A 21,866-nucleotide genomic window follows, 5' to 3' on the forward strand; every position below is an offset into this window, starting at 1 on the left:
CTGGCAGCCTAGAGAGAATAGAATATGCGATCAATGTCTGGCTGGCGAGGTTGAAACAGAAATGCATTTCCTCCTAAAATGCGAAAAATTCAACACATCAAGAAACATATTATTCAACAAGCTAAGCCAAACAACCCCAGATTTCAAGGAATTGGATGACCTGTCAAAATTGAGATTAGTCCTAGGAGAAGGAGACAGACCATACCTTGGGGCCAAATATGTAACAACATGTCACAACCTGAGGACTGTTTAAAATTAAGACTGTTTAAAATTAATATTGAACGTACCAAATGAAGTACAAAGACTGTTTAAAATTAATATTGTTTAAAAGTAATATTGTATGTACCCAACAAATGTCAAATCGATTGACACCTACAGAATGTTGGAAAACTGTATCTTTTTGCTATGTAAGCTTTGGCAATATGGTTCTCTGTAAACTTTCATGCCAATAAAGCATTTGAATTGGAATTGGAATTGGATTGGGAGTGTGGGAGAGAGAGAGATTGGGAGTGTGAGAGAGAGAGAGACTGGGAGTGCGAGAGAGAGAGAGATTGCGAGTGTGAGAAAGAGAGAGACTGGGAGTGTGAGGGAGAGAGACTGGGAGTGAGAGAGAGAGAGGTTAGGAGTGTGAGAGAGAGAGAGATTGGGAGTGTGAGAGAGAGAGAGATTGGGAGTGTGAGAGAGAGAGAGATTGGGAGTGTGGGAGAGAGAGATTGGGAGTGTGAGAGAGAGAGACTGGGAGTAAGAGAGAGAGAGAGATTGCTAGTGTGAGAGAGAGCGATTGGGAGTGTGAGAGAGAGATAGACTGGGAGTGTGAGAGAGAGAAATTTGGGAGTGTGAGAGAGAGAGATTGGGAGTATGAGAGAGAGAGAGATTGGGAGTGTGAGAGAGAGAGATTGGGAGTGTGAGAGAGAGAGTTTGGGAGTGTGAGAGAGAGAGATTGGGAGTGTGAGAGAGAGAGAGATTGGGAGGGTGAGATAGAGAGTCTGGGAGTGTGAGACAGAGAGAATGGGAGTGTGAGAGAGATTGGGAGTGTGAGAGAGAGATTGGGAGTGTGAGAGAGAGAGAGATTGGGAGTGTGAGAGAGAGATTGGGAGTGTGAGAGAGAGAGAATTGGGAGGGTGAGAGAGAGAGAGATTGGGAGTGTGAGAGAGAGAGTGATTGGGAGTGTGAGAGAGCGAGAGATTGGGAGTGTGTGAGAGAGAGAGAGATTGGGAGTGTGAGAAAGAGAGAGACTGGGAGTGTGAGAGAGAGAGAGACTGGGAGTGTGTGAGAGAGAGAGACTGGAAGTGTGAGAGAGAGAGAGACTGGGAGTGTGAGAGATTGAGAGTTTGGGAGTGTGAGAGAGAGAGATTGGGAGTGAGAGAGAGAGAGAGAGATTGGGAATGTGAGAGAGAGAGAGATTGGGAGTGTGAGAGAGAGAGATTGGGAGTGTGAGAGAGAGAGAGATTGGGAGTGTGAGAGAGAGAGATTGGGAGTGAGTGAGAGAGAGAGACTGGGAGTATGAGGGAGAGTTTGGAAGTGTGCGAGAGAGAGAGAGAGAGATTGGTAGTGTGAGAGAGAGAGACTGGGAGTGATAGAGAGAGAGAGATTGTGAGTGTGAGAGAGAGAGGGATTGGGAGTGTGAGAGAGAGAGATTGGAATTGTGAGAGAGAGAGATTGGGAGCGTGTGAGAGAGAGATTGGGAGTGTGAGAGAGATTGGGAGTGTGAGAGAGAGATTGGGAGTGAGAGAGAGAGAGAAATTGGGAGTGTGAGAGAGAAAAAGATTGGGAGTGTGAGAGATAGAGATTGGGAGTGTGAGAGAGAGAAAGATTGGGAGTGTGAGAGAGAGAGATTGGGAGTGTGAGAGAGAGAGAGATTGGGAGTGTGAGAGAGAGAGAGATTGGGAGTGAGAGAGAGAGAGATTTGGAATGTGAGAGAGAGAGAGAGATTGGGAGTGTGAGAGAGAGAGAGATTGGGAGTGTGAGAGAGAGAGACTGGGAGTGTGAGAGAGAGAGAGATTGGGAGAGTGAGAGAGAGAGATTGGGATTGTGAGAGAGGTGGATTGGGAGTGTGGGAGAGAGAGATTGGGAGTGTGAGAGAGATTGGGAGTGTGAGAGAGAGATTGGGAGTGAGAGAGAGAGAGATTGGGAGTGTGAGAGAGAGAGAGATTGGTAGTGTGAAAATGAGAGAGACTGGGAGTGTGAGAGAGAGAGAGACTGGGAGTGAGAGAGAGAGAGATTGGGAGAGTGAGAGAGAGAGACTGGGAGTGAGAGAGAGACTGGGAGTGTGAGAGAGAGAGAGATTGGGAGTGTGAGAGAGAGAGAAATTGGAAGTGTGAGAGAGAAAGAGATTGGGAGTGTGAGAGATAGAGATTGGGAGTGTGAGAGAGAGAAAGATTGGGAGTGTGAGAGAGAGAGATTGGGAGTGTGAGAGAGAGAGAGATTGGGAGTGTGAGAGAGACAGAGATTGGGAGTGAGAGAGAGAGAGATTGGGAGTGTGAGAGAGAGAGAGAGATTGGGAGTATGAGAGAGAGAGAGATTGGGAGTGTGAGAGAGAGATTGGGAGTGTGAGAGAGAGAGATTGGGAGTGTGAGACAGAGAGAGATTGGAAGTGTGAGAGAGAGCGTGATTGGGAGTGTGAGAGAGAGAGAGATTGGGAGTGTGAGAGAGAGGGAGAGATTGGGAGTGTGAGAAAGAGAGAGACTGTGAGTGTGAGAAAGAGAGAGACTGGAAGTGTGAGAGAGAGAGTTTGGGAGTGTGAGAGAGAGAGAGGTTGGGAGTGAGAGAGAGAGAGAGAGATTGGGAATGTGAGAGAGAGAGAGATTGGGAGTGCGAGAGAGAGAGATTGGGAGTGTGAGAGAGAGAGAGATTGGGAGTGTGAGAGAGAGAGATTTGGAGTGAATGAGAGAGAGAGACTGGGAGTGTGAGAAAGAGATTGGGAGTGTGAGAGATAGAGAGAGAGATTGGGAGTGTGAGAGAGAGAGACTGGGAGTGATACAGAGAGAGGGATTGGGAGTGTGAGAGAGATTGGGAGTGTGAGAGAGAGATTGGGAGTGAGAGAGAGAGAGATTGGGAGTGTGTGAGAGAGAGAGATTGGGAGTGTGAGAAAGAGAGAGACTGGGAGTGTGAGAGAGAGAGAGACTGGGCGTGAGAGAGAGATATTGGGAGTGTGAGAGAGAGAGACTGTGAGTGAGAGAGAGACTGTGTGTGTGAGAGAGAGAGAGATTGGGAGTGCGAGAGAGAGAGAAATTGTGAGTGTGAGAGAGAAAGAGATTGGGAGTGTGAGAGATAGAGATTGGGAGTGTGAGAGAGAGAGAGATTGGGAGTGAGAGAGAGAGAGATTGGGAGTGTGAGAGAGAGAGAGAGATTGGGAGTGTGGGAGAGAGAGAGATTGGGAGTGTGAGAGAGAGAGAGACTGGGAGTGTGAGAGAGAGAGAGATTGCGAGTGTGAGAAAGAGAGAGACTGGGAGTGTGAGAGAGAGAGACTGGGAGTGAGAGAGAGAGAGATTGGGAGTGTGAGAGAGAGAGAGATTGCGAGGGTGAGAGAGAGAGAGATTGGGAGTGTGAGAGAGAGAAAGATTGGGAGTGTGGGAGAGAGAGATTGGGAGTGTGAGAGAGAGAGACTGGGAGTAAGAGAGAGAGAGAGATTGCTAGTGTGAGAGAGAGCGATTGGGAGTGTGAGAGAGAGATAGATTGGGAGTGTGAGAGAGAGAAACTTGGGAGTGTGAGAGAGATAGATTGGGAGTATGAGAGAGAGAGAGATTGGGAGTGTGAGAGAGAGAGAGTTTGCGAGTGAGAGAGATTGGGAGTGTGAGAGAGAGAGATTGGGTGTGTGAGAGAGAGAGATTGGGAGTGTGAGAGAGAGAGAGATTGGGAGTGTGACAGAGAGAGAGATTGGGCGTGGGAGAGAGAGAGAGAGATTGGGAGTGTCAGAGAGAGATACTGGGAGTGAGAGAGAGAGAGATTGGGAGTGAGAGAGAGAGAGAGATTGGGAGTGTGAGAGAGAGGGAGAGTTTGGGAGTGTGAGAAAGAGAGAGACTGGGAGTGTGAGAGAGAGAGAGACTGGGAGTGTGTGGGAGAGAGAGACAGGGAGTGTGAGAAAGAGAGAGACTGGAAGTTTGAGAGAGAGAGTTTGGGAGTGTGAGAGAGAGAGAGGTTGGGAGTGTGAGAGAGAGAGAGAGAGATTGGGAATGTGAGAGAGAGAGAGATTGGGAGTGCGAGAGAGAGAGATTGGGAGTGTGAGAGAGAGAGAGATTGGGAGTGTGAGAGACGGAGATTTGGAGTGAATGAGAGAGAGAGACTGGGAGTGTGAGAGAGAGATTGTGAGTGTGAGAGAGAGAGAGATTGGGAGTGTGAGAGAGAGAGATTGGGATTGAGAGAGAGAGAGATTGGGAGTGTGCGAGAGAGAGATTGGGAGTGTGAGAGAGATTGGGAGTGTGAGAGAGAGATTGGGAGTGAGAGAGAGAGAGATTGGGAGTGTGTGAGAGAGAGAGATTGGGAGTGTGAGAATGAGAGAGACTGGGAGTGTGAGAGAGAGAGAGACTGGGAGTGAGAGAGATAGAGATTGGGAGTGTGAGAGAGAGAGACTGTGAGTGAGAGAGAGACTGTGTGTGTGAGAGAGCGAGAGATTGGGAGTGCGAGAGAGAGAGAAATTGGGAGTGTGAGAGAGAAAGAGATTGGGAGTGTGAGAGATAGAGATTGGGAGTGTGAGAGAGAGAGAGATTGGGAGTGAGAGAGAGAGAGATTGGGAGTGTGAGAGAGAGAGAGAGATTGGGAGCAAAGCGAGTCACCAGGTCTCCGTCTCCTGGATGGAGAAGTGAAATCCCTGTTCTATGCGGACGACCTGGTTCTGCTGTCTCCCACAGAACAGGGATTACAGCAACAACTCGACCTACTCGACAAATACTGCCAAAATTGGGCTCTAACAGTAAATCTAAAGAAAACCAACATCATGATTTTTCAAAAAAGGCCCAGATGTCAGGAAAACAAATACCAGTTTACCCTCAGTGATACCACTATAGGACACACTATGAGCTACACCTACCTTGGTCTAACTATTACAGCATCAGGGAGCTTCAGCATAGCAGTGAATGCACTAAAAGAAAAAGCCCGAAGAGCCCTATATGCAATAAAAAGAAAATTCTACAACATCCAAATCCCAATCAAAATCTGGCTCAAAATATTTGACAGCATAATCCTGCCCATTGCACTGTACGGTAGTAAAGTATGGGGCCCGCTAAATCACCAAAGCTACACTAAATGGGAAAAACACACAATAGAAGCCCTACATGCAGAATTCTGCCGAAGCATCCTTCGCTCCCAAAGAAAAACGCCAACAAATGCATGCAGAGCCGAACTAGACAGATACCCACTGATAATAAACATCCAAAAACGAGCACTAAACTTCCTAAATCACCTCAAATCTAGCTCCCCAGACACCCTTCATTTCAAAGCCTTTCAGACGCAAGAGCTAAACCCAGAAAAGAGTCCCCTGAGTCAGCTGCTACTGAAACTAAGTACTCAGCCGGACCCTGACCAGCCCCAGACCAACACAGCCGTCCAAACACCAATCCGAGTGAACCAAATCATTAAAAAATGCAAAGAAACCTATCTGGAACATTGGAACAAAATAACTGAAAGCCAAAGCAGATTAGAATGTTACCGGGCCCTAAAAAGAGAATATAAACTGGCAGACTACCTCACGACCATCAGAGACACAAAACAGAGACAGACCCTCACCAGACACAGACTAAGCGACCACCAACTGGAAATTGAAAAAGGCAGATACAAGAAATCCTGGCAGCCTAGAGAGAATAGAATATGCGATCAATGTCTGGCCGGCGAGGTTGAAACAGAAATGCATTTCCTCCTAAAATGCGAAAAATTCAACACATCAAGAAACATATTATTCAACAAGCTAAGCCAAACAACCCCAGATTTCAAGGAATTGGATGACCTGTCAAAATTGAGATTAGTCCTAGGAGAAGGAGACAGACCATACCTTGGGGCCAAATATGTAACAACATGTCACAACCTGAGGACTGTTTAAAATTATGACTGTTTAAAATTAATATTGTTTAAAAGTAATATTGTATGTACCCAACAAATGTCAAATCGATTGACACCTACAGAATGTTGGAAAACTGTACCTTTTTGCTATGTAAGCTTTGGCAATATGGTTCTCTGTAAACTTTCATGCCAATAAAGCATTTGAATTGGAATTGGAATTGGATTGGGAGTGTGGGAGAGAGAGAGATTGGGAGTGTGAGAGAGAGATACTTGGGAGTGTGAGAGAGAGAGATTGGGAGTATGAGAGAGAGAGAGATTGGGAGTGTGAGAGAGAGAGTTTGGGAGTGTGAGAGAGAGAGTTTGGGAGTGTGAGAGAGAGAGATTGGGAGTGTGAGAGAGAGAGAGATTGGGAGGGTGAGATAGAGAGTCTGGGAGTGTGAGATAGAGAGATTGGGAGTGTGAGAGAGATTGGGAGTGTGAGAGAGAGATTGGGAGTGTGAGAGAGAGAGAGATTGGGAGTGTGAGAGAGAGATTGGGAGTGTGAGAGAGAGAGAATTGGGAGTGTGAGACAGAGAGAGATTGGGAGTGTGAGAGAGAGAGTGATTGGGAGTGTGAGAGAGCGAGAGATTGGGAGTGTGAGAGAGAGAGAGAGATTGGGAGTGTGAGAAAGAGAGAGACTGGGAGTGTGAGAGAGAGAGAGACTGGGAGTGTGTGAGAGAGAGAGACTGGAAGTGTGAGAGAGAGAGAGACTGGGAGTGTGAGCGAGAGAGAGTTTGGGAGTGTGAGAGAGAGAGAGATTGGGAGTGAGAGAGAGAGAGAGAGATTGGGAATGTGAGAGAGAGAGAGATTGGGAGTGTGAGAGAGAGAGATTGGGAGTGTGAGAGAGAGAGAGATTGGGAGTGTGAGAGAGAGAGATTGGGAGTGAGTGAGAGAGAGAGACTGGGAGTATGAGGGAGAGTTTGGAAGTGTGCGAGAGAGAGAGAGAGAGATTGGTAGTGTGAGAGAGAGAGACTGGGAGTGATAGAGAGAGAGAGATTGTGAGTGTGAGAGAGAGAGGGATTGGGAGTTTGAGAGAGAGAGATTGGAATTGTGAGAGAGAGAGATTGGGAGCGTGTGAGAGAGAGATTGGGAGTGTGAGAGAGATTGGGAGTGTGAGAGAGAGATTGGGAGTGAGAGAGAGAGAGAAATTGGGTGTGTGAGAGAGAAAGAGATTGGGAGTGTGAGAGATAGAGATTGGGAGTGTGAGAGAGAGAAAGATTGGGAGTGTGAGATAGAGAGATTGGGAGTGTGAGAGAGAGAGAGATTGGGAGTGTGAGAGAGGGAGAGATTGGGAGTGAGAGAGAGAGAGATTGGGAATGTGAGAGAGAGAGAGAGATTGGGAGTGTGAGAGAGAGAGAGATTGGGAGTGTGAGAGAGAGAGACTGGGAGTGTGAGAGAGAGAGAGATTGGGAGTGTGAGAGAGAGAGATTGGGATTGTGAGAGAGAGAGATTGGGAGTGTGGGAGAGAGAGATTGGGAGTGTGAGAGAGATTGGGATTGTGAGAGAGAGATTGGGAGTGAGAGAGAGAGATTGGTAGTGTGAAAATGAGAGAGACTGGGAGTGTGAGAGAGAGAGAGACTGGGAGTGAGAGAGAGAGAGATTGGGAGAGTGAGAGAGAGAGACTGTGAGTGAGAGAGAGACTGGGAGTGTGAGAGAGAGAGAGATTGGGAGTGTGAGAGAGAGAGAAATTGGGAGTGTGAGAGAGAAAGAGATTGGGAGTGTGAGAGATAGAGATTGGGAGTGTGAGAGAGAGAAAGATTGGGAGTGTGAGAGAGAGAGATTGGTAGTGTGAGAGAGAGAGAGATTGGGGGTGTGAGAGAGACAGAGATTGGGAGTGAGAGAGAGAGAGATTGGGAGTGTGAGAGAGAGAGACTGTGAGTGAGAGAGAGACTGGGAGTGTGAGAGAGAGAGAGATTGGGAGTGTGAGAGAGAGAGAAATTGGGAGTGTGAGAGAGAAAGAGATTGGGAGTGTGAGAGATAGAGTTTGGGAGTGTGAGAGAGAGAAAGATTGGGAGTGTGAGAGAAAGCCTTTGACTCTATATGGCACGAAGGGCTCTATTATAAACTTCTTCAGTGTGGAATAGTGGGCAAAGTCTATGACCTTATTAAATCAATGTATCTGAAAAACAAATGCGGGGTCAAAATTGGAGACAAACGCACCGATTTCTTCACCCAGCGAAGAGGCGTCCAGCAGGGCTGCAATTTGAGCCCGACCCTGTTCAACATATACATAAATGAATTAGCAGACATGCTGGAGCAAAGCGAGTCACCAGGTCTCCGTCTCCTGGATGGAGAAGTGAAGTCCCTGTTCTATGCAGACGACCTGGTTCTGCTGTCTCCCACAGAACAGGGATTACAGCAACAACTAGACCTACTCGACAAATACTGCCAAAATTGGGCTCTAACAGTAAATCTAAAGAAAACCAACATCATGATTTTTCAGAAAAGACCCAGATGTCAGGAAAACAAATACCAGTTTACCCTCAGTGATACCACTATAGGACACACTATGAGCTACACCTACCTTGGTCTAACTATTACAGCATCAGGGAGCTTCAGCATAGCAGTGAATGCACTAAAAGAAAAAGCCCGAAGAGCCCTATATGCAATAAAAAGAAAATTCTACAACATCCAAATCCCAATCAAAATCTGGCTCAAAATTTTTGACAGCATAATCCTGCCCATTGCACTGTACGGTAGTGAAGTATGGGGCCCGCTAAATCACCAAAGCTACACTAAATGGGAAAAACACACAATAGAAGCCCTACATGCAGAATTCTGCCGAAGCATCCTTCGCACCCAAAGAAAAACGCCAACAAATGCATGCAGAGCAGAACTAGGCAGATACCCACTGATAATAAACATCCAAAAACGAGCACTAAACTTCCTAAATCACCTCAAATCTAGCTCCCCAGACACCCTTCATTTCAAAGCCTTTCAGACCCAAGAGCTAAACCCAGAAAAGAGTCCCCTGAGTCAGCTGCTACTGAAACTAAGTACTCAGCCGGACCCTGACCAGCCCCAGACCAACACAGCCGTCCAAACACCAATCCGAGTGAACCAAATCATTAAAAAATGCAAAGAAACCTACCTGGAACATTGGAACAAAATAACCGAAAGCCAAAGCAGATTAGAATGTTACCGGGCCCTAAAAAGAGAATATAAACTGGCAGACTACCTCACGACCATCAGAGACACAAAACAGAGACAGACCCTCACCAGGTACAAACTAAGCGACCACCAACTGGAAATTGAAAAAGGCAGATACAAGAAATCCTGGCAGCCTAGAGAGAATAGAATATGCGATCAATGTCTGGCTGGCGAGGTTGAAACAGAAATGCATTTCCTCCTAAAATGCGAAAAATTCAACACATTAAGAAACATATTATTCAACAAGATAAGCCAAACAACCCCAGATTTCAAGGAATTGGATGATCTGTCAAAATTGAGATTAGTCCTAGGAGAAGGAGACAGACCATACCTTGGGGCTAAATATGTAACAACATGTCACAACCTGAGGACTGTTTAAAAGTAAGACTGTTTAAAATTAATATTGAACGTACCAAATGAAGTAGAAAGACTGTTTAAAATTAATATTGTTTAAAAGTAATATTGTATATACCCAACAAATGTCAAATCGATTGACACCTACAGAATGTTGGAAAACTGTACCTTTTTGCTATGTAAGCTTTGGCAATATGGTTCTCTGTAAACTTTCATGCCAATAAAGCATTTGAACTGAACTGAACTGAGAGATTGGGAGTGTGAGAGAGAGAGAGATTGGGAGTGTGAGAGAGAGATTGGGAGTGTGAGAGAGAGAGAATTGGGAGTGTGAGACAGAGAGAGATTGGGAGTGTGAGAGAGAGCGTGATTGGGAGTGTGAGAGAGAGAGAGATTGGGAGTGTGAGAGAGAGGGAGAGATTGGGAGTGTGAGAAAGAGAGAGACTGGGAGTGTGAGAGAGAGAGAGACTGGGAGTGTGTGGGAGAGTGAGACTGGGAGTGTGAGAAAGAGAGAGACTGGAAGTGTGAGAGAGAGTGTTTGGGAGTGTGAGAGAGAGAGAGGTTGGGAGTGAGAGAGAGAGAGAGAGATTGGGAATGTGAGAGAGAGAGAGATTGGGAGTGCGAGAGAGAGAGATTGAGAGTGTGAGAGAGAGAGAGATTGGGAGTGTGAGAGAGAGAGATTTGGAGTGAATGAGAGAGAGAGACTGGGAGTGTGAGAGAGAGATTGGGAGTGTGAGAGAGAGAGAGAGATTGGGAGTGTGAGAGAGAGAGACTGGGAGTGATACAAAGAGAGAGATTGTGAGTGTGAGACAGAGAGAGATTGGGAGTGTGAGAGAGAGAGATTGGGATTGTGAGAGAGAGAGATTGGGAGTGTGCAAGAGATAGATTGGGAGTGTGAGAGAGATTGGGAGTGTGAGAGAGAGATTGGGAGTGAGAGAGAGAGAGATTGGGAGTGTATGAGAGAGAGAGATTGGGAGTGTGAGAATGAGAGAGACTGGGAGTGTGAGAGAGAGAGAGACTGGGAGTGAGAGAGAGAGTGATTGGGAGTCTGAGAGAGAGAGACTGTGAGTGAGAGAGAGACTGTGTTTGTGAGAGAGAGAGAGATTGGGAGTGCGAGAGAGAGAGAAATTGGGAGTGTGAGAGAGAAAGAGATTGGGAGTGTGAGAGATAGAGATTGGGAGTCTGAGAGAGAGAGAGATTGGGAGTGAGAGAGAGAGAGATTGGGAGTGTGAGAGAGAGAGAGAGATTGGGAGTGTGGGAGAGAGAGAGATTGGGAGTGTGAGAGAGAGAGAGACTGGGAGTGAGAGAGAGAGAGAGATTGGTAGTGTGAGAAAGAGAGAGACTGGGAGTGTGAGAGAGAGAGACTGGGAGTGAGAGAGAGAGAGATTGGGAGTGTGAGAGAGAGAGAGATTGGGAGTGTGAGAGAGAGAGAGAGATTGGGAGTGTGAGAGAGAGAGAGATTGGGAGTGTGGGAGAATGAGATTGGGAGTGTGAGAGAGAGAGACTGGGAGTAAGAGAGAGAGAGAGATTGCTAGTGTGAGAGAGAGCGATTGGGAGTGTGAGAGAGAGATAGACTGGGAGTGTGAGAGAGAGAAACTTGGGAGTGTGAGAGAGAGAGATTGGGAGTATGAGAGAGAGAGAGATTGGGAGTGTGAGAGAGAGAGAGTTTGGGAGTGAGAGAGTTTGGGAGTGTGAGAGAGAGAGATTGGGAGTGTGAGAGAGAGAGATTGGGAGTGTGAGAGAGAGAGAGATTGGGAGTGTGACAGAGAGAGAGATTGGGCGTGGGAGAGAGAGAGAGATTGGGAGTGTCAAAGAGAGATACTGGGAGTGAGAGAGAGAGATTGGGAGTGAGAGAGAGAGAGATTGGGAGTGTGAGAGAGAGAGAGATTGGGAGTGTGAGAGAGAGAGAGTCTGGGAGTGTGTGAGAGAGAGAGATTGGGTGTGTGAAAGAGATTGGGAGTGTGTGAGAGAGAGAGACTGGGAGTGTGTGAGAGAGAGAGATTGGGAGTGTGAGAGAGAGAGATGTGGAGTGTGAGGGAGAGAGAGACTGGGAGTGTGAGAGAGAGAGACTGGGAGTGTCAGAGAGAGAGATTGGGAGTGTGAGAGAGAGAGTTTGGGAGTGTGAGAGAGAGAGATTGGGAGTGTGAGAGAGAGAGAGATTGGGAGGGTGAGATAGAGAGTCTGGGAGTGTGAGATAGAGAGAATGGGAGTGTGAGAGAGATTGGGAGTGTGAGAGAGAGATTGGGAGTGTGAGAGAGAGAGAGATTGGGATAGTGAGAGAGAGATTGGGACTGTGAGAGAGAGAGAATTGGGAGTGTGAGACAGAGAGAGATTGGGAGTGTGAGAGAGAGAGTGATTGGGAGTGTGAGAGAGCGAGAGATTGGGAGTGTGAGAGAGAGAGAGAGATTGGGAGTGTGAGAAAGAGAGAGACTGGGAGTGTGTGAGAGAGAGAGACTGGGAGTGTGTGAGAGACAGAGATTGGGAGTGTGAGAGAGAGAGAAACTGGGAGTGTGAGAGAGAGAGAGTTTGGGAGTGTGAGAGAGAGAGAGATTGGGAGTGAGAGAGAGAGAGAGAGAGATTGCCTAGACTCTGCCGAGCCTTAGGCCTGTACATAGTTAACGGTAGGTTCAGAGGGGACTCCTTAGGGAGACTCACATATTCCTCAACTCTTGGGTCTAGTGTGGTGGATTATACAATCACTGACCTGGACCCCTGCGATATCAACGCATTCACTGTCAGGCAGCAATCCCCCCTCTCAGACCATAACCAAATAAATGTGTACCTTAAACTTTCTGCCCAAACTACAGACACAAAAAAGGAACCCAGTAAGCTACATAAAATAAACCAGACATACAGATGGGCCCCAGACAGTGGAGATAAATTCATCACAGCACTAAATTCACCTGATCTCACAAGTAAAATTTCAAAATTTAAAGAAAATCTATATGAGATCACCAGAGATGGGGTAAACATGGCCATAGAGGATATAAATATGATCTTTCATGAGGCAGCTGTAAAAGCCGACCTCGTGAAACAGAAGAGGAAGAGTCACAAAAGACAAAATAAAAATAAGAAATGGTTTGACCACGAATGCAAAAATGCCAGAAAAGACCTGAGAAAAATATCAAACCAAAAGCATCGCCAACCAAACAATCCGGACCTACGTACTAGATACAATGAAACCCTCAAAAGATATAAACACACCATTAGGAACAAAACACAAAACTATACCCACAAAATACTAGAAGAAATTGAAAACTCCACCAACCCAAAACAATTCTGGGAAATGTGGAATAACCTGAGTACAACACAATTGCAAGCATTACCAATCCAAGATGGCGACATCTGGAGAACACATTTTGAAAACCTCTACAAAGACATCCCAATAAACGAAACAAACCCAAGTCAACATCAGGTCACAGAAAAACTCCACACATTAGAAGCAACAATCAAAGACAACCAAAACCCTCTAGACTCCCCAATCACATGGAAAGAAATGGCCACAAAAACAAAATCTCTCCACCTAAAGAAAGCCTGTGGCCCAGACAACATCAAAAATGAAATGCTCAAGTTCAGCAATATGGAGATGCAGGGTGCGGTACTCAAATTATTCAACATCATATTACGTTCAGGCTGTTTTCCCGATATCTGGTGCCAAGGACTAATCTCCCCCATATATAAAAGCGGAAACAAATCAGACCCAAATAACTACCGCGGCATCTGTGTCAACAGTTGTCTAGGGAAGTTATTCTGCAGTATTCTAAATAGTAGATTACTTGATTTTCTTAACAAACATAATATCCTCAGAAAAAACCAAATAGGCTTTCTTCCAAAACACCGCACCGCCGACCATATCTATACCCTTCACACCCTCATTGAAAAACATATACACCAAACAAAAAATGGGAAAATATTCGCCTGTTTCATCGACTTCAAGAAAGCCTTTGACTCTATATGGCACGAAGGGCTCTATTATAAACTTCTTCAATGTGGAATAGGGGGCAAAGTCTATGACCTTATTAAATCAATGTATCTGAAAAACAAATGCGGGGTCAAAATTGGAGACAAACGCACCGATTTCTTCACCCAGAGAAGAGGCGTCCGGCAGGGCTGCAATTTGAGCCCGACCCTGTTCAACATATACATAAATGAATTAGCAGACATGCTGGAGCAAAGCGAGTCACCAGGTCTCCGTCTCCTAGATGGAGAAGTGAAATCCCTGTTCTATGCGGACGACCTGGTTCTGCTGTCTCCCACAGAACAGGGATTACAGCAACAACTAGACCTACTCGACAAATACTGCCAAAATTGGGCTCTAACAGTAAATCTAAAGAAAACCAACATCATGATTTTTCAAAAAAGGCCCAGATGTCAGGAAAACAAATACCAGTTTACCCTCAGTGATATCACTATAGGACACACTATGAGCTACACCTACCTTGGTCTAACTATTACAGCATCAGGGAGCTTCAGCATAGCAGTGAATGCACTAAAAGAAAAAGCCCGAAGAGCCCTATATGCAATAAAAAGAAAATTCTACAACATCCAAATCCCAATCAAAATCTGGCTCAAAATATTTGACAGCATAATCCTGCCCATTGCACTGTACGGTAGTGAAGTATGGGGCCCGCTAAATCACCAAAGCTACACTAAATGGGAAAAACATACAATAGAAGCCCTACATGCAGAATTCTGCCGAAGCATCCTTCGCACCCAAAGGAAAACGCCAACAAATGCATGCAGAGCCGAACTAGGCAGATACCCACTGATAATAAACATCCAAAAACGAGCACTAAACTTCCTAAATCACCTCAAATCTAGCTCCCCAGACACCCTTCATTTCAAAGCCTTTCAGACCCAAGAGCTAAACCCAGAAAAGAGACCCCTGAGTCAGCTGCTACGGAAACTAAGTACTCAGCCGGACCCTGACCAGCCCCAGACCAACACAGCCGCCCAAACACCAATCCGAGTGAACCAAATCATTAAAAAATGCAAAGAAACCTACCTGGAACATTGGAACAAAATAACCGAAAGCCAAAGCAGATTAGAATGTTACCGGGCCCTAAAAAGAGAATATAAACTGGCAGACTACCTCACGACCATCAGAGACACAAAACAGAGACAGACCCTCACCAGGTACAGACTAAGCGACCACCAACTGGAAATTGAAAAAGGCAGATACAAGAAATCCTGGCAGCCTAGAGAGAATAGAATATGCGATCAATGTCTGGCTGGCGAGGTTGAAACAGAAATGCATTTCCTCCTAAAATGCGAAAAATTCAACACATCAAGAAACATATTATTCAACAAGCTAAGCCAAACAACCCCAGATTTCAAGGAATTGGATGATCTGTCAAAATTGAGATTAGTCCTAGGAGAAGGAGACAGACCATACCTTGGGGCCAAATATGTAACAACATGTCACAACCTGAGGACTGTTTAAAATTAAGACTGTTTAAAATTAATATTGAACGTACCAAATGAAGTACAAAGACTGTTTAAAATTAATATTGTTTAAAAGTAATATTGTATGTACCCAACAAATGTCAAATCGATTGACACCTACAGAATGTTGGAAAACTGTACCTTTTTGCTATGTAAGCTTTGGCAATATGGTTCTCTGTAAACTTTCATGCCAATAAAGCATTTTAATTGGAATTGGAATTGGAATTGGATTGGGAATATGAGAGAGAGAGAGATTGGGAGTGAGAGAGAGAGAGAGAGAGATTGGGAATATGAGAGAGAGAGAGATTGGGAGTGTGAGAGAGAGAGATTGTGAGTGAGTGAGAGAGAGAGACTGGGAGTGTGAGAGAGAGTTTGGAAGTGTGCGAGAGAGAGAGAGAGACATTGGTAGTGTGAGAGAGAGAGACTGGGAGTGAAAGAGAGAGAGAGATTGTGAGTGAGAGAGAGAGAGGGATTGGGAGTGTGAGAGAGAGAGATTGGAATTGTGAGAGAGAGAGATTGGGAGCGTGCGAGATAGAGATTGGGAGTGTGAGAGAGATTGGGAGTGTGAGAGAGAGATTGGGAGTGAGAGAGAGAAATTGGGAGTGTGAGAGAGAAAGAGATTGGGAGTGTGAGAGATAGAGATTGGGAGAGAGAGAGAGAAAGATTGGGAGTGTGAGAGAGAGAGATTGGGAGTGTGAGAGAGAGAGAGATTGGGAGTGTGAGAGAGAGAGAGATTGGGAGTGAGAGAGAGAGAGATTGGGAGTGTGAGAGAGAGAGAGAGATTGGGAGTGTGAGAGAGAGAGATTGGGAGTGTGAGAGAGAGAGACTGGGTGTGTGTGAGAGAGAGAGATTGGGATTGTGAGAGAGAGAGATTGGGAGTGTGAGAGAGAGAGAGATTGGTAGTGTGAAAATGAGAGAGAGATTGGTAGTGTGAAAATGAGAGAGACTGGGAGTGTGAGAGAGAGCGAGACTGGGAGTGAGCGAGAGAGAGATTGGGAGAGTGAGAGAGAGAGACTGTGAGTGAGAGAGAGACTGGGAGTGTGAGAGAGAGAGATTGGGAGTGTGAGTGAGAGAGAAATTGGGAGTGTGAGAGAGAAAGAGATTGGGAGTGTGAGAGATAGAGATTGGGAGTGTGAGAGAGAGAAAGATTGGGAGTGTGAGAGAGAGAGATTGGGAGTGTGAGAGAGAGAGAGATTGGGAGTGTGAGAGAGAGAGAGATTGGGAGTGTGAGAGAGAGATTGGGAGTGTGAGAGAGAGAGAATTGGGAGTGTGAGACAGAGCGAGATTGGGAGTGTGAGAGAGAGAGAGAGATTTGGAGTGTGAGAAAGAGAGAGACTGGGAGTGTGAGAGAGAGAGAGACTGGGAGTGTGTGAGAGAGAGAGACTGGGAGTGTGAGAGAGAGAGAGACTGGGAGTGTGAGAGAGAGAGTTTGGGAGTGTGAGAGAGAGAGAGATTGGGAGTGAGAGAGAGAGAGAGAGATTGGGAATGTGAGAGAGAGAGAGATTCGGAGTGTGAGAGACAGAGATAGGGAGTGTGAGAGAGAGAGAGATTGGGAGTGTGAGAGAGAGAGATTGGGAGTGAGTGAGAGAGAGAGACTGGGAGTGTGAGAGAGAGATTGGGAGTGTGAGAGAGAGAGAGAGAGAGATTGGGAGTGTGAGAGAGAGAGACTGGGATTGATAGAGAGAGAGAGGTTGTGAGTGTGAGAGAGAGAGAGATTGGGAGTGTGAGAGAGAGAGATTGGGATTGTGAGAGAGAGAGATTGGGAGTGTGCGAGAGAGAGATTGGGAGTGTGAGAGAAATTGGGAGTGTGAGAGAGAGATTGGGAGTGAGAGAGAGAGAGATTGGGAGTGTGTGAGAGACAGAGATTGGGAGTGTGAGAAAGAGAGAGACTGGGAGTGTGAGAGAGAGAGAGACTGGGAGTGTGTGAGAGAGAGAGACTGGGAGTGTGAGAGAGAGAGAGACTGGGAGTGTGAGAGAGAGAGAGTTTGGGAGTGTGAGAGAGAGAGAGATTCGGAGTGAGAGAGAGAGAGAGAGATTGGGAATGTGAGAGAGAGAGAGATTGGGAGTGTGAGAGAGAGAGATTGGGAGTGTGAGAGAGAGAGAGATTGGGAGTATGAGAGAGAGAGATTGGGAGTGAGTGAGAGAGAGAGACTGGGAGTGTGAGAGAGAGTTTGGAAGTGTGCGAGAGAGAGAGAGAGAGATTGGTAGTGTGAGAGAGAGAAACTGGGAGTGATAGAGAGAGAGAGATTGTGAGTGTGAGAGAGAGAGGGATTGGGAGTGTGAGAAAGAGAGATTGGAATTGTGAGAGAGAGAGATTGGGAGCGGGCGAGAGAGAGATTGGGAGTGTGAAAGAGATTGGGAGTGTGAGAGAGAGATTGGGAGTGAGAGAGAGAGAGAAATTGGGAGTGTGAGAGAGAAAGAGATAGGGAGTGTGAGAGATAGAGATTGGGAGTGTGAGAGAGAGAAAGATTGGGAGTGTGAGAGAGAGAGAATGGGAGTGTGAGAGAGAGAGAGATTGGGAATGTGAGAGAGAGAGAGATTGGGAGTGAGAGAGAGAGAGATTGGGAGTGTGAGAGAGAGAGAGAGATTGGGAGTGTGAGAGAGAGAGAGATTGGGAGTGTGAGAGAGAGAGACTGGGAGTGAGAGAGAGAGAGAGATTGGGAGTGTGAGAGAGGGAGATTGGGATTGTGAGAGAGAGAGATTGGGAGTGTGCGAGAGAGAGATGGGAGTGTGAGAGAGATTGGGAGTGTGAGAGAGAGATTGGGAGTGAGAGAGAGAGAGATTGGGAGTGTGAGAGAGAGAGAGATTGGTAGTGTGAAAATGAGAGAGACTGGGAGTGTGAGAGAGAGAGAGACTGGGAGTGTGAGAGAGAGAGATTGGGAGTGTGAGAGAGAGAGAAATTGGGAGTGTGAGAGAGAAAGAGATTGGGAGTGTGAGAGATAGAGATTGGGAGTGTGAGAGAGAGAAAGATTGGGAGTGTGAGAGAGAGAGATTGGGAGTGTGAGAGAGAGAGAGATTGGGAGTGTGACAGAGAGAGAGATTGGGCGTGGGAGAGAGAGAGAGATTGGGAGTGTCAAAGAGAGATATTGGGAGTGAGAGAGAGAGATTGGGAGTGAGAGAGAGAGAGATTGGGAGTGTGAGAGAGAGAGAGATTGGGAGTGTGAGAGAGAGAGAGTCTGGGAGTGTGAGAGAGAGAGAGATTGGGAGTGTGAAAGAGATTGGGAGTGTGTGAGAGAGAGAGACTGGGAGTGTGTGAGAGAGAGAGATTGGGAGTGTGAGAGAGAGAGATTGGGAGTGTGAGGGAGAGAGAGACTGGGAGTGTGAGAGAGAGAGACTGGGAGTGACAGAGAGAGAGATTGGGAGTGTGAGAGAGAGAGTTTGGGAGTGTGAGAGAGAGAGATTGGGAGTGTGAGAGAGAGAGAATTGGGAGTGTGAGACAGAGCGAGATTGGGAGTGTGAGAGAGAGAGAGAGATTTGGAGTGTGAGAAAGAGAGAGACTGGGAGTGTGAGAGAGAGAGAGACTGGGAGTGTGTGAGAGAGAGAGACTGGGAGTGTGAGAGAGAGAGATTGGGAGTGTGAGAGAGATTGGGAGTGTGAGAGAGAGAATAAAAAGAAAATTCTACAACATCCAAATCCCAATCAAAATCTGGCTCAAAATATTTGACAGCATAATCCTGCCCATTGCACTGTACGGTAGTGAAGTATGGGGCCCGCTAAATCACCAAAGCTACACTAAATGGGAAAAACACACAATAGAAGTCCTACATGCAGAATTCTGCCGAAGCATCCTTCGCACCCAAAGAAAAACGCCAACAAATGCATGCAGAGCCGAACTAGGCAGATACCCACTGATAATAAACATCCAAAAACGAGCACTAAACTTCCTAAATCACCTCAAATCTAGCTCCCCAGACACCCTTCATTTCAAAGCCTTTCAGACCCAAGAGCTAAACCCAGAAAAGAGTCCCCTGAGTCAGCTGCTACTGAAACTAAGTACTCAGCCGGACCCTGACCAGCCCCAGACCAACACAGCCGTCCAAACACCAATCCGAGTGAACCAAATCATTAAAAAATGCAAAGAAACCTACCTGGAACATTGGAACAAAATAACTGAAAGCCAAAGCAGATTAGAATGTTACCGGGCCCTAAAAAGAGAATATAAACTGGCAGACTACCTCACGACCATCAGAGACACAAAACAGAGACAGACCCTCACCAGGTACAGACTAAGCGACCACCAACTGGAAATTGAAAAAGGCAGATACAAGAAATCCTGGCAGCCTAGAGAGAATAGAATATGCGATCAATGTCTGGCCGGCGAGGTTGAAACAGAGATGCATTTCCTCCTAAAATGCGAAAAATTCAACACATCAAGAAACATATTATTCAACAAGCTAAGCCAAACAACCCCAGATTTCAAGGAATTGGATGACCTGTCAAAATTGAGATTAGTCCTAGGAGAAGGAGACAGACCATACCTTGGGGCCAAATATGTAACAACATGTCACAACCTGAGGACTGTTTAAAAATTAAGACTGTTTAAAATTAATATTGAACGTACCAAATGAAGTACAAAGACTGTTTAAAATTAATATTGTTTAAAAGTAATATTGTATGTAACCAACAAATGTCAAATCGATTGACGCCTACAGAATGTTGGAAAACTGTACCTTTTTGCTATGTAAGCTTTGGCAATATGGTTCTCTGTAAACTTTCATGCCAATAAAGCATTTGAATTGGAATTGGAATTGGAATTGGATTGGGAGTGAGAGAGAGAGAGAAATTGGGAGTGTGAGAGAGAAAGAGATTGGGAGTGTGAGAGATAGAGATTGGGAGTGTGAGAGAGAGAAAGATTGGGAGTGTGAGAGAGAGAGATTGGGAGTGTGAGAGAGAGAGAGCTTGGGAGTGTGAGAGAGAGAGAGATTGGGAGTGAGAGAGAGAGAGATTGGGAGTGTGAGAGAGAGAGAGAGATTGGGAGTGTGAGAGAGAGAGAGATTGGGAGTGTGATAGAGAGAGACTGGGAGTGAGAGAGAGAGAGAGATTGGGAGTGTGAGAGAGAGAGATTGGGATTGTGAGAGAGAGAGATTGGGAGTGTGCGAGAGAGAGATTGGGAGTGTGAGAGAGATTGGGAGTGTGAGAGAGAGATTGGGAGTGAGAGAGAGAGAGATTGGGAGTGTGAGAGAGAGAGAGATTGGTAGTGTGAAAATGAGAGAGACTGGGAGTGTGAGAGGGAGAGATACTGGGAGCGAGAGAGAGAGAGATTGGGAGAGTGAGAGAGAGAGACTGTGAGTGAGAGAGAGACTGGGAGTGTGAGAGAGAGAGATTGGGAGTGTGAGAGAGAGAAATTGGGAGTGTGAGAGAGAAAGAGATTGGGACTGTGAGAGATAGAGATTGGGAGCGTGAGAGAGAGAAAGATTGGGAGTGTGAGAGAGAGAGATTGGGAGTGTGAGAGAGAGAGAGATTGGGAGTGTGAGAGAGACAGAGATTGCGAGTGAGAGAGAGAGAGATTGGGAGTGTGAGAGAGAGAGAGAGAGAGATTGGGAGTGTGAGAGAGAGAGAGATTGGGAGTGTGAGTGAGAGATTGGGAGTGTGAGAGAGAGAGAATTGGGAGTGTGAGACAGAGAGAGATTGGGAGTGTGAGAGAGAGAGAGATTGGGAGTGTGAGAAAGAGAGAGACTGGGAGAGTGAGAGAGAGAGAGACTGGTTGTGTGTGAGACAGAGAGACTGGGAGTGTGAGAGAGAGAGTTTGGGAGTGTGAGAGAGAGAGAGATTGGGAGTGAGAGAGAGAGAGAGAGATTGGGAATGTGAGAGAGAGAGAGATTGGGAGTGTGAGAGAGAGAGATTGGGAGTGTGAGAGAGAGAGAGATTGGGAGTGTGAGAGAGAGAGATTGGGAGTGAGTGAGAGAGAGAGACTGGGAGTGTGAGAGAGAGATTGGGAGTGTAAGAGAGAGAGAGAGAGAGAGATTGGGAGTGTGAGAGAGAGAGACTGGAAGTGATAGAGAGAGAGAGATTGTGAGTGTGAGAGAGAGAGAGATTGGGAGTGTGAGAGAGAGAGAATGGGATTGTGAGAGAGAGAGATTGGGAGTGTGCGAGAGAGAGTTTGGGAGTGTGAGAGAGATTGGGAGTGTGAGAGAGAGATTGGGAGTGAGAGAGAGAGAGATTGGGAGTGTGTGAGAGAGAGAGATTGGGAGTGTTCGAATGAGAGAGACTGGGAGTGTGAGAGAGAGAGAGACTGGGAGTGAGAGAGAGAGAGAGATTGGGAGTGTGAGAGAGAGAGAAATTGGGAGTGTGAGACAGAAAGAGATTGGGAGTGTGAGAGATAGAGATTGGGAGTGTGAGTGAGAGAAAGATTGGGAGTTTGAGAGAGAGAGATTGGGAGTGTGAGAGAGAGAGAGACTGGGAGTGTGAGAGAGAGAGAGATTGGGAGTGAGAGAGAGAGAGATTGGGAGTGTGAGAGAGAGAGAGAGATTGGGAGTGTGGGAGAGAGAGAGATTGGGAGTGTGAGAGAGAGAGAGACTGGGAATGTGAGAGAGAGAGAGATTGCGAGTGTGAGAAAGAGAGAGACTGGGAGTGTGAGAGAGTGAGAAACTGGGAGTGAGAGAGAGAGAGATTGGGAGTGTGAGAGAGAGAGAGAGATTGGGAGTGTGAGAGAGAGAGAGATTGGGAGTGTGAGAGAAAGAGAGATTGGGAGTGTGGGAAAGAGAGATTGAGAGTGTGAGAGAGAGAGACTGGGAGTAAGAGAGAGAGAGAGATTGCTAGTGTGAGAGAGAGAGATTGGGAGTGTCAGAGAGAGAAAGCCGGAGAAATTATTAATATTGTTATTTATCATTATCATTATTGTTATCTTATCAGTATTATTACTATTATTAGATAGATATATGTGCATGCCT

The sequence above is a fragment of the Somniosus microcephalus genome, chromosome 6 (assembly GCF_052327205.1).
Source record: "Somniosus microcephalus isolate GS21.2 chromosome 6, FLI_Smic_1.0, whole genome shotgun sequence".
NCBI classification, from domain to species: domain Eukaryota; kingdom Metazoa; phylum Chordata; class Chondrichthyes; order Squaliformes; family Somniosidae; genus Somniosus; species Somniosus microcephalus.